At 41.5% G+C, this 13,268-nt stretch overlaps 1 protein-coding gene across 8 annotated transcripts in view; it reads right to left on the bottom strand.

The window, feature by feature from the left end:
• LOC144050206 (A-kinase anchor protein 13) overlaps positions 1–13,268 on the bottom strand; it is a 94,586-nt gene that overhangs the window by 47,899 nt on the left and 33,419 nt on the right. The gene's annotated exons all lie outside the window — the stretch shown is intronic.

The following is a 13,268-nucleotide window of genomic DNA, read 5'->3' as shown; positions in this document are numbered from 1 at the left end:
CTATACAACAGCTGCGTGTGCGTGCTTGTGTGTGTGTGTGTGCACTTGTGCGTGCGAGAGCCTGTCAGGGCTGCTTTTAGCAACAGAGATGTCATACACACCTCCATGTCTTTGGAGGAGGCAGTAAAAGCTTCGATGGTTTTCAGAACTGACTGACCTCTCAACTTAACAAGACTCTTTGTGTTAAAGATGATGGAAACAGTGGAAAAGTTTTAGGAAGCTCTCTTTGACTTTGCATTACAGCCATCTTAAAAAAATCTGTGATGGAACACTACATAGTTTCAACTTTATTTGAAAGGCCTTGAGGTTTCAGGAACTTTCAATCAGAATCAGTGAACGCTTATCAATTAGTGATCGACCGATATGTTTTTTTCAAGGCCGATACCGATTATTGGTAGTCAAAGAGACAGATAACCGATGTTTCAAGTTGATATTCATTTGCAGTAAAAGAGAAAATATTAGCGTAATTTTTTTTTATTACTTTTTTTTTTATTATTATTAAACTAAGAATTGTCCGCTTTCTTAAAAAATAAAAATACAATTGTAGGGAGTTTTAAGGATCATCAGCATGTGTTAAGCTAAAATAAAAAAATAAGTAAGTTTTCCAAACTTTCAACGTAATATCTTTATTTTATTTATTTATTTTTATTTAAAAAATATATAGTATAGGGAGTTCCCAGTATCAGCATAATGTTTTATAAAGTGAAATTTAAATTAATTAATTTAAATAAATCCATAAATGAAAAGTTCCCTGTATCTCACTGAGTGGCAAATGATTGCTAACGTAGCTAATTTGGGGGTTTTGTCAGGGTTCATAAAAGGTTTCAAAAGATCTTTGCATACAGTAAATAAAAAAAAAATAAAAAAAGGTCTGAATATATTGTAAATGTCTTTGTGACAAGTAAAAACTGTCTGTGAACATATTACAAATCCTGATTTGCTACGTTCGCAAGCATTCACCGCTCAGTGAGATACATATCAGCTTTATCAGTCTTCACATTCGTAAAAAGGCCGATACTGATAATTGTCAAAATGGCAAATATCGGCACCGATAATCGACCCGGCCGATAATCGGTCTATCCCTTTTATCAAGGAGTGTGCATGATATTTACCTAAAAATGTACATACAAACCAAGCTGAAAATGACGTACAACAACAACAAAATATTCGAGTTAATTGATCTATCTGGGATGTGCTTTCCATAAAACATACATCTATGAGAACTTTATCACACTCATCTTTAAATCCCAGGATGGACAAAACACAAGCTTTGTTAAAAAACATTGTTGGTGGAGAACTGATTTAATCCCCCCCCATCAGGATGAAAGGCTTTTCTGTGATAGACTTCATTTTTTAACACTGCAGTAGCTTTGACATGAAACACTGCCTCCTTTTTGAACGTTTTTTTTTTTCTTCTTCCCCATCAAAATTCTTCTTGGCCCATGACACCATCTTGTTTATGAGGAGGTGACAGTGAGTCACGGTGGTGGCTCATAGAACCCGTGTGAGCAAATGTAGACAAATGAGCTCTGCACTACTACACTTGTGTGTTGTTTTATGATAAACATGGACTTGGGTGGGCGTATATCTGTGAAGGTCATTTTGGAGGGGCTACTTTTCCGGGATCATCTCGTTTTGTTTTGTTTTTAACTCTTTGACTGCCAGACGTTTTCAGAAAAGGGATGCCGTGGGTGCCAGCCGATTTAAGCATTTTGACTGATCTTTTGACTGATCTTTCAAGGTCCACAGAAAATTATGTGTTTGGACTATGGAAACACACATACTACCAAATGAAAGATTGGACTCTCATCTTTCATCGGAAAAAAAAGTTTGTTTCTACCTTATTCCGTTTTTGAGTAATCAACAATAGAAAATGGTTAGTTTCACCTCTGTTTTGAAACAAACGTCTTTTAACGTCTTTGGCACTCCTCCATAGGATTTTACTAAACGTTATTTAACGTTTTTGGCAGTCAAAGAGTTAAACAGCAAATTTTGAATGGATCCTCAAACTTTGACACATTACACCTACAATGGATTCTATAGGCTAGGCCATGGACCGAGGTGCACAAGGTTCTCTTCTCCCCTAAAACATCAGCAGTATCTTGACATGTGTTATTTAGATGTACTGTAATTACGTTGTATAACTTAATGCATCCCTTACCTAATTAATAGGTCTAACAAAATATTTCTAACTTACTTGTCCAAAATGAAACATACAATCACGGCTACTCTGGGTAAATATGACTTAAAAAAAATAAAAATAAATAAATAAAAAGTAATGCACTCCAGCTTTAACATGGCATACATCACATGTGCTTATTTGTATACAAGTAACTTGCATTCCCATGAGAAAGTAGGTTTGTGGGCCAGCTGACTGAGCAGTGATGTCATGTCCAAGTTAAAAAAAATAGACTAAAGACAGTGCAGTCATTGATTACGCAGACAGCAAAGACAAAAAAAACAAGACCGCGAGTGCGTGACCTACGCAGAATGACTTCCATGTGAGGTGGCAAAGACTAATCTGTTCAGGAAGCTCCGCCCACATATGTATACTCACATGCATACATCGAACCCCAAACAAACACGCACAGAGGCTTGTGCCAACATCGCATAGAGTCGTGTTCACATCAAACAGAGCCCAGCGAGACTGACCTGCCAATTTAGCTGGCCACACGTGTACTGTACGGACGCACAGAAAATGACATGGCAGCGGAAGTTAACACTAATTCAGATTTACATCTCGAAGTGTTTCATGGACACAGAAAAAAGGAGACAAAGGCAAAAGGTGTCCTGCCATGAGATAATCGCACGACGTCGGCACTAGGGTCTGGCGTGACGTAATTGGGAAATGAGTGGTGGGTGTCACACCCCCTTTCTGTTAAACCTCTCAGATGACGGATACTAGCATTGCAAACCAAGTGTAAGCACTTCCGATAAAACTGACCTTTTGTGAAATTCCGATGGCAGACAAAAGAACAAATGCGACTGTGTTGCAATTGGAAATGATCAAAGTTTAACGCCTTGTTCTGCTCACACTCGATGTTGTAGGCCTGTGCTTCTTAATCATTGTCTGGAAAGCCCCCCAAGGAAAAAGAAAATATTTAGCCCAGCCCCCCATGTTCCCAGTGTCACTCGCGTCCATTAACCCTCAAATGACAGATTCAAACCAAAATGGTCAATTTCATGTTCAATTGTGTTGTTCCACGAGATGTTTTTGTGTGTCCTGTTATGATAGACACGCACACACCCAATTGTGTGTCAATCGATGGAACTGGTGTAGGGCAATTTTTATTAGAACTTTCCAGATAGCGCTACTAACAATGTTTTGTGGTAGCAGTCGCGTTGTGGACCCATAAAACACATCCATTTTCATTCAGGAAATAAGCGCTTGCAAAAAATTGTTTCAGACATTTTGAGGCACCCAAGAATCACAAACAATTCCAAGAGGGCCTAGTTAGCTTTATTGCGTTTTTTACAACATGGATGTTTTCGAATCCCAAAGAAACTCACCATGAAAACGAGCCACGGCTTCATTTAGGCCATTAAACCTTTCATTTAAGTATCAAGTCAGTCTTAAAACTCTTACATGACTTCCAAAGTTAGAATACCGTTGGGTCAAATTTCCGCCCCCGTTCATCTGTGATGTTAGCAGTTAGCACACAAGCAGTAGCGCCGGTCAGCCGAGCGGGGAAGGCACCGATTCCCTTGGCCCAAGCCTTCCACCCCCCCTCCTCTCAAATTTGGCCGCTTGGGTTCAAAACATATTTGTAGCGCCAAGGGAACTAAACTGCACCCAGTAAAAACACATCTGCCTTAAAAATAAATTGAGGTGAAAGCATCGTGTTTTACTGCAGTGACAAAACATAGGAAAGCACAAAACATTTCCTAGCGGTGTCTTAGCATGACTGGTAGTTTCATAGTACTTGCTAATACTAGGTTGACGTGTGTTTATTTTTAAAAGTGCGTACGTAGTGCTTTAACAAGGCATTTCATTTAGAATATAGTCATGCGTTCTCACAACTCGCTTAAATGATAAAAATGTGAATTATGCTCACAAAAGATCATGTCAACAGAAATGTTCTTTCAGGTTTTCAAAAAAATGCCATTAGTAAATCACGACTGGGTTAGGGTTTCAAATAATATAGGTTTTAAAGCCAGGGTTGCGGTTTCAAAAGTATGATTTCAAGCCAGGGTGAGGGTTTGAGCATCCAGCATTGCTGTTAGCATGTGCAACATTTCAGTTTCTGAACTTGCTGCTGATGTCAGCTTCTGTTTGAGGCGAAAGGATGTGAGCGGGAGTGCGAGAGAGCAAGATTAGCGTGGGAAAAAAAACATGTAGCAGTGTCGGGGTGGGCTAACATCTTCCTCCTGCCTCAGAATAGCAGCGGGTTCTGGCTCTGGGCCAAATTACTTGACTCCAGCCGGCATTTCACATCCCAGCGTCTTGATGCCCGTAAAACGCATCATCATCATCATCATCATGAAGTTTAGCGGTGCAGCTAACTGTTGATGCTTTTTAATGCTAACTGGCATAAAGACAGACGGAGCTGCTGTGCTGTTTTTTCCCTATTAAGCACATCGCTATAGGTGAAATGAAGACAATACCGTCCGTCAACAACATATGTTGCAGTCCCTGGCTTCAAAGCTTCGTTTGAAATCCTCACCTTCGTTTAAAGCCTTAAGTCTGACACAAAACCCCAATTTAAAACCCCAATATGCAACCATGCTGACTTGAAACGCTAACCCAGTCTCAAAACCTCATTTTGAAACCCGAACCCTTGTTTTACAAATCTCCTTTGAATCCATTTAACGGAATCGTAAAATCGTAATGTGAACCCTGGATTAAGACTCTAATTTAAGACTTTAAAACCTTAAACATAGTTTAAAATCCTAACACTCTGTTTGAAACCCTAACCCTGACCTGAAACTCCAACACTTGAAAGTTGAAAGTTGAAAGCTCAATTTTAAAACCATTATCTTTCCTGTGAGTACTGAGGCACTAGCAAATACTTTGTTAATGTGTCACCTCATTTTCATTTTGTCATTTTTCGATTTTCAATTGAGTCTCGAAGAAGGACAAGATGGAGGTGAACATAAAATGAAGGGCATACACATAATCAACGTTAGAATCATCTGCAACCATGCCACATTACGCCAACGAGCCAAGTCACGGCCAAACTACGCCATCGATAATCTCTCACACTCACACACACGCACACACACACACAACGCTTAGGCCAGGAGGAAAAAGTGAGGCACAGTGGAAAAAGAAAAGATTCTATACATGCTACTGCAGCTTTAAAGTGCAAAATTTTGGGGCGCAATAAGAATAACTTTCCAAGGCATTTCAAACCCTAACTATAAAACTTTACACTGGTTTGAAAGTTAATTTCATGAAACCTAAACCCTGACTTGAAACCCAAATTTGTAACCATAACACTTGTTACAAATTGAAAGTCAAACCTTGATTTGAAGCCCAAACATGAGCTGGAAACCCAATTTTGAAACCCAAACTTAATAAATCTGAGACTTTTACTTGAATCCGAACCATGTCTTGAAACCCTCAATTGACATAACCTTGTATTAAACCCACATTTAAATTCCTGACCATGGTTTGAAACCCTAACTTGAAACCTTAACCACTTCTTAAAACGGTAAATGGAAACCATAACATTTGATTAAAACCCTAACCTGAAAGTTCTAAAACGCTTGAAACCGTCATTTTAAACACTCATTTAAAATCTAAACTTGAAAATCCCACCATGATTAGAAACCCTACTACTTGTTTGAAACTCTAACCAAGATTTGAAATCCAAACTTGAAAACCATGGCATGATTTGAAACCCTAATACTTAATTGGAACCCTCACCCTGGTTTGAAACCCGAATGTAAAAGCTTAACCCTGAGCCCTAAACCTTGAAATTCTAACTTGTAAACCGAGCCATGACTTGAACTCAACTATTTGTTTGAAACCCTCATTTGAAACCCTCAACCTTTGTTTGTAGAATAATAATCCCACTTTGAGGGATGATTACAGTGAGTGCCACATGAGCATTCATGTAACAGCACCTGAGAGGGGTTAGCGCCACGCTAATGGCACGCTAGCCTGACCAAACAACCCCACTGAGGCCCTAAAACGATCAAATGCAGTATCCACAAACCGCCCCGAGGGTGCGCGTGTGTGTGTGTGTGTGTGTGTTTTTTTTTAATGAACAAGACCCTCGCAGCATCACCAGTGGAAACAAGTTAGACAGTTTGTTCCACAGTTCTAAGCAGAGTTTGAGCAGCTCGAGACGTTTCCTTAAAAGTCACTTTCACGGGTGTAACTTTGCGTGTAAGTGCAGTTGCAACCTCCTGTGGTTTGCAACCGACTGCTTTGGCGCTCGCAAAAAACTTTTCGGGTGGTCTTACCTTGATCAAAACCACGTTGACGGCCCTCTCGCCCTTGGCACAGAAGCTGTACCTCCGCTTGTGGCGTTCGTACATGGTCTCCTACTCCCCAAAACAGAAAAGAATATATCCAGAGCCAACGGAGGGGAAGGAAAGCCGATGAGCTGCGCCTAACATCTGGACAAGGAGGCAGCCTCTGCACCCTCCTCCTCCTCCTCCTCCTCTTCTTTCCCTCCCAAAGACTTGAGTCCGGCCTCTGGCAGACTGGTGACCGCCCCCCGCCCCCCTTCCTGGGCTCACTGAATGTCCCCCTCTGTTTCCTTCAGTCCACCACAACACTAGCTTGTATACAGTAGGACAGATGACACTTTGGCCATTGTGCGCTCAGTTGACACAATTAGGCCGGCGGGAGAGGGTCAACGCCCCCTAGTGGGCGAGGGAAGGAAGCCAAGAGAGGCTCCTGGGGGAGCGGCACGTGGTGGGAAAGGCAAAGTGAGCACATGACTGAGTGTGCGCCACTGAGGGGCCCCAGGTTTTCTCAATCAAGAAAACTATAAGTGGAATCCCCTAACTCATCTACTTGAACTCATTTTCTCCCAAACATGTTTTGATACGTTCTGTTTTAAATATTGCCATGCTCCCAAAGAGGTATTTATACGTTTTTTTTTATGCTAGAGCATACTGAAGGCTTTGATGCAGCCTCTGAACTGAAGAGAATGGTTGAAGCAATGGTAGTTATTACCAAAACGGCCAGCAGGTGGCAGCAGAGTATAAGAGATCAACCAGGGCCATGTTGCAACAAGCTGTTTCCCTTACTGTTTTAAACAGATTTGTGAATAATGCTGAAACTTAGCTATATTCTAATGCTAATTGCTGCAAAACGGCTAGAACAGATACTTTTTCCTGATGTAAAAATGTTTTTGTTTTTTTAAAATAATTAGTTAATTTAAAAGATAATATGCAATAATTTTAAAAAGATGGCTGCACCCAATTTAGCACTATGCTAGTTTCTATCTGTCCTTTGTCGAAATAAAACTTGTGCTAAACTTAGTAAGCGGAAGCAACACATAAAATAAACTTTGTAATGGATCATTTAATTTACTTACAAATTGAAATTAGGGAAAATAAACATGCACTGCGTTAAATTCATTCAGGAACATAATTATCCCTGAGGAGGAAAAAACAACAGCAAGGTTAAAGTAAAGGTTGTTCAGTTCGGAAATAGATACACTAACCCTACTCCGAAAGCTTGGTTGACACCTTAACCCAAATGTGAAACCATAACACTAACTTTGTTGCCACCCTAATTTCAAATCCTAACCCTTAAACCCTAATTTTAAAAACTAAACTGAAAGCCTTAGCCACGTTTAAAAGCCCAATTACATCCTATCCCTTGTTGGAAATTCTAACACTCAGTTGACACCCTAATTTGAAACCCAAGCCCAGGCAGGAACGAAAAAATGAAAATAAAAACACTTGGACGTAACCTGAAACATGGCTTAAAACTCAAACAGGCATGAAATTACAATTTGAAACCCAAACTTGAAACCCTAACCCTGACTTTGGAATTAGAATACTGAAAGTTTGACCCTACCATTATTTCCACTGGGAAAAATTGTTTCCACATGAGAACAAATCTGTGGTCGGCTAAGTTCCCGTCCAGACCTTAGAGGATCCACTGTAATCATAGCGTTAGGGACGAAAAACAGCATTTTTTGCTGGTTATTATCACTGGGGGGGTGACACGACTGAGTGGCTGCCAAGCATTCGGAAGATTACCGGCGGCTCGACTCGGCGTTCCCTCAAGAGCCATCCACATATCCTTGAGGGAAGAAACTCCTGGCTGTGCCCGATGATGTGTCATCAAACGGTGGGACGGCAGAGGATTAACTTTACAGCGTTTCTTTTATTCTGAATCAATACGCTTCTTGCTCTGACAAAACTGTAATCCCGGAAGATCCGACGGGAATCGCAATCAGCGGAACGAGGACGACAATGGCAGCAGACGGAAGCCAAATGTGTTTTCTGCGCTTAGTGGGAAGGGCAGCAGACAAGATGGAGGACACGCCAGGTGGCAGGCACACTATGGCGGAACCATATTCTTTCCCCAACATGACCGCCCCGACCTCTGGTCCTGGCATCACTTGTCTGCCAAACAAATGAGGCAGTTGGCGCGTGCTAACTGCCAACGCCGCCGCTGAGCGCCAGGTGTTTGACAAGCGTCAATCCCACGTAGCACTCGTGGATGAATGGTTAAGAAGACAGGTGCTAATTCAGGGTAAGATTCTCCAGAGAAAAGGAGACTGAATGAAAAATTTTCTATTGATCCTCATGAGTATTACTTTTTGTTTTGTTTTTAATTATCATCCACTGATATGTATATATTACTGGATAGCTGATAGCCCATACACGACCGTGCAAGCCGTTGAAGCCAAAGGGCGGCCATTTTACCCCTCCCATCTTGCGAGCACACTACTGTATAAACTATATGTATACGTACAGATTAGACATACTGGTATACAGCTCGTAGGCTCTTAGTATAAGGACAGGGGGCGGAGTTGAGGGGGTTGGTTGGCGGGGTGGTCTCTTATCTTGTCTTGTTTATGTTTAAAAAAGGTAAAACATCATAAATCATGCTGTACTGTCTCAATACTGTAAATGTATAGGATCGTATGCGAGAAACGTTTCTTGGGAGTGGTAATATGGCGGCCTCGCGGCTTCAAAAGTCTTGGCCTATTGGCTATCCAGTAATATATACAGATCAGTGGGTGCGTCCTACAGTGCTTCTGTACAGAAAAAGCAAGCCCACAAACTAATACATTTTTGTAAAGAAAACACGTCTCTGGAGAGCTTCTTCAGAAAAGCAGGAACTGCAAATAATTAGATAGAAGGAGAAGTAGAGCGTACAATTTCCAAGAAAAAGCTGCATTTAAGAGATAATAACAGTAGTCCTACTTAAAAAATGTTTTTATCCCTACAGGTCATTTTCGCACACAAAGCCTGCTCTGCAAAATACGTGACGGCGGCCTCGCAAATGAGGTAATGAAGCCTTCCACTCCCACTAGTAATTACATTTGGTATGTTGATGAGTTGTATTTGTTTTTATTTGTTTCTATGCCCCTCTGTCAAAATATTCCTCATCTGAAATCGGTCCGTGGCGCAAAAATGGTCATGGACTGCTGTTTCAAAGCACAGTCCCATTTGAGGTACCCTTGAGTAAGTCGCCAACTCCCCTGGCTGCCAGAAAGCCGCCCAATAAATGGAATCCCAAATCTTTTTTGTCACAGCTGTCAGTGTCCTGTCAGCCACGGTGAACAAACCACTTGGCCTATTCGCTTTGCTTCTTTTGACTCCTTTCATATCTTACACAATCCATAGCCTGGAGCCCAGAAGAACGTTGGTGGGAATTCAGGATGACGTGAATCAACGGCTTCTGGAGTTTCTGTGAGGGGCACACTTGAGTCTTCTTTTTCGGTTAAAAATTATATATAAACTTTACAAACGAATATCAGTTTTGCCTGAGACCTAAGGCGCAATGGTCCTGTCTGATACTACAAATGCTAACTACTGTACATTTATTGGCCATCACTTTATTCTGTTTATCTACAGCACTTGGGGGGCAGTAGGAACCCTGACCTTTGTTTCTGGCCACCTCCCTTTAGTTACCCTATTAGAACATGTCGTCCCCACCTGTGCATCCCATTGTCTACACAGAGGTGTTCTTTTAGTTAGACAAAATGAAAAACCTCATTTGGGAAAGCGAAATACCTCAACTGACTCCTCGAAATGTGTAGAAGCAGTGGCTCTACTCCCAGGTCCCTTTGGAATCTCTGAGGGGCTACTGAATGGGTGGCAACAATGAAGAAATGTGGAAACATATTGAAAAGAAAGGGAAAAAAACTATGAACGAGTCCATTTTTTGGAACCGTGAATTGACAGACGCTCCCCTACTTACGAACATTGGAGTTACGAACAACGGTACATACGAACATGTCTGCGCGCATGCGCGCATGTCAAAAAATGTTCGGAAAGAGATGCTGTAAGTTAGATTTTGTATTGCGCACCTTTTTCCGAGTACTGTAGTGCTTCTTTCCGCCGCTAATACCGACGCTTGGCGCTGTGAGAGCTCACCCAGCATTGGAGGCTCAGCAACGTGTCGAGGAGGAGGAAGAAGAAGAAACGCCTGTCGCTCATAGATAAAGCCATCGCACTCTTCGAGCAGCAAGACCCAAATATTGAACGTTGCACAAAGGTTGCAAATCAATTGAATGATGCCATACAGTGCTACCGCATCATTTATGATGAAAAAAAGAAGAAAACTGTGCAATCGTAGTTAGATCGCTTCTTTCGGCCAGTTTCTAGTAAATCCTCCAAGGAAGATACTCATCAACCCTCATCTTCTTCTCCGCGACCCTCAACTTCTTCCTACATTGAAGTTACGGAGGAGGAAGTAACTTTTGAAGCCCATTCCAGCGACAACGAAGAACCTCTCATGATATAAAATCCTCCTCTTCCTCCTCCTCCTCCTCCATCAAATCCTTAAGCATCGAGTACATCTTCCAAAAGTAAGTTAAACTTCATTTTATTTATCTTATTACGTACATGTACATACTGTGTGTGTCTCTCGCTCTCTCTCTCTAACATACGTAGTACAGTACTGTACGTATTCTCTTTAAACATAAATTATAATACAAAATATAGCACTGAAGCAACTTACGAACAAATTCACCTTACGAACGATCGCTCGGAACGTAACTCGTTCGTAAGTTGGGGAGCGTCTGTACAAAATTTGAATCATAATAAACTATTCACTTCATTTTTAAAACAATAACTAGTTGGCATAGACAATGCACTTTCCCAACAAGGTCAGTAAATAAATGAGATCCTCAAGCCAAAACAAAACTTTACAAAAAGAGAATGATTTGATACAGGTAAAGGTAAGTAAGCTGAGTAAATTTGACAGTGTTAATCTGACAGCATGGTGTTGCATCAGACGATACAGGCTGTAAGGTACTGGGAGAAAAAAAGAAATGAAATTTAAAAAAAACAAAAACAACAACAGCTGCCACTGCTGGCCCTTCTGCGTTTTAACTGTCGCAATGATTTTCACGCTTGTTTATTTTATGTAGCGGTTCGATATGCTCGCGCTCGTTTAAGTTTCATGAGATGCTGTTGCGCGATGCGATTTACATATTTCAACACAGCGCACCAGACTGTAATTCAACTGTGTTGCTCCAGCAACATGTTACTGTCCAATAAATCACAACAGAGATGATCTGGCAAATGCGACTACATGATCTGGCGTCTTGATAGTGTGCATATTTTTGTCATACCAGGATTTCTCTGGCTGCCTTGATCTATTGATTCCTTGTGACGTAATGTGTAGGGGAGAAAACAGCTCGCTTGCTTCACCACGCCTCCCTCCACTGTGAGATCAAGCAACGCTTCAGCCCCTGCTGCACTTTGTGCAGCCTCATTGGAAATACAGCACATTCAAACAGGATCATATGGCAAGGGAGGCACCGTCTAGGACGGAAGCGTTTACGAGGCAAGGCTGCTCTCTGCTGGCGAAGGTAGCTTACTAGCGCTGCCGAGAAACATCTGGCTTTCGGAGGCAGAGAAAAAAAACGCCAATGTGAAACCGCAAGCCTGGAATATGCGGAAAGCCGCTCGGGCTTTCGGCTGCCGAGGAATCTGTCAGTCAGCAACATTTCAGGGAGAAGATGGCCTCCATGTGCTTGTGCATAAATAAAACTAAAGCAGGGGAGATCCTGTTGCACGGTTTGAACTCCATGTAGAAATCCGCTTTTTAAACTCACAGAATCAAAAATGAATGCATGAGTCAAAAGGAAAATATGTCCTGGGGGCTGCAAATGTGTCGCTGGCACCTCAAAGTGCATGTAAGCAAATTTCATCTCATTACTCTCTCTTCGCCTTTCACAAGATTTCCCCTTGACTTGCTAAGTGACATTTATCCCTGCCTGCACGGCCGCGCCCGCCAAAGACTCAGGGGGGGGGAAATGTTGTTTTTGTGCTAAATGACCAAAGTTCACGTCGATGCGGCAGAATAACACGGTGCTGCACGGCAGCCATTTTCTATGGTTTAAACAGAGGTAAACATTGAACACCCTGAACCCGAACCCCGCCTTTATTCACCAATTTGCGTTTTTATCTGTGGAACCTATCTAGGATATGCACTGAAAAATTCACCTACTGTATTTGCATTTTTTCCTGTGTTTCCCGTAACACCCTAACGTCCCAAGATGACGGCAAAAAGACAAAAAACAAAAACAGGAGCGTGGTAATTGGTGTCAAAGAAGTATGTAGTTAAATAGTTCTATTTAGAGAGGCAAGTTTTGTATGCCAGGGAGGAGCTAGATTTGGTCTGGGTTTTTATTCAAAGTCGTGGAGAGTCTTCGCAGCATGTGCATATGGCAGTGTTGTAATTTGAGTCAAAGTTGATATCCTGAGTGATTATCCTGTGGTGTGGAGTGCATTAAGAGGGATTTTTCTTCCTCTGAAAACAGTGTGCGCACACAATCATAAACGTTAAAGTTGTTAAATATTTAAGATGCTGGAAACAGAGTCCTGAGTAACGTGAGGAAGAAATTCTCAGGCTGTGACAATTTTAAAATGATAGCTGAAACATTTAGTAGGAATCACACTCAAAGTCTTTAATTGTGTAGTTAGGCTCCTGTTCACTTCCAAATATGTTTTTATTAATCGTTGATGAATAGGGATGGAACGGTAATAGCAATATCGTGATATTAAAACTGCCACAATATCGTTGTCGTCGTCATGTCACGATTTTGAAAGCAGCACATCTGTTAAAAAGTCAGGTTGTCAGGTCAGGTCCATTTGTGCACTTCTAGCACCCT

This window comes from Vanacampus margaritifer, chromosome 4, assembly GCF_051991255.1.
Source record: "Vanacampus margaritifer isolate UIUO_Vmar chromosome 4, RoL_Vmar_1.0, whole genome shotgun sequence".
NCBI classification, from domain to species: domain Eukaryota; kingdom Metazoa; phylum Chordata; class Actinopteri; order Syngnathiformes; family Syngnathidae; genus Vanacampus; species Vanacampus margaritifer.
Note: the sequence above shows the minus strand (reverse complement) of the source record. Positions and strands in the feature narration are given on the sequence as shown.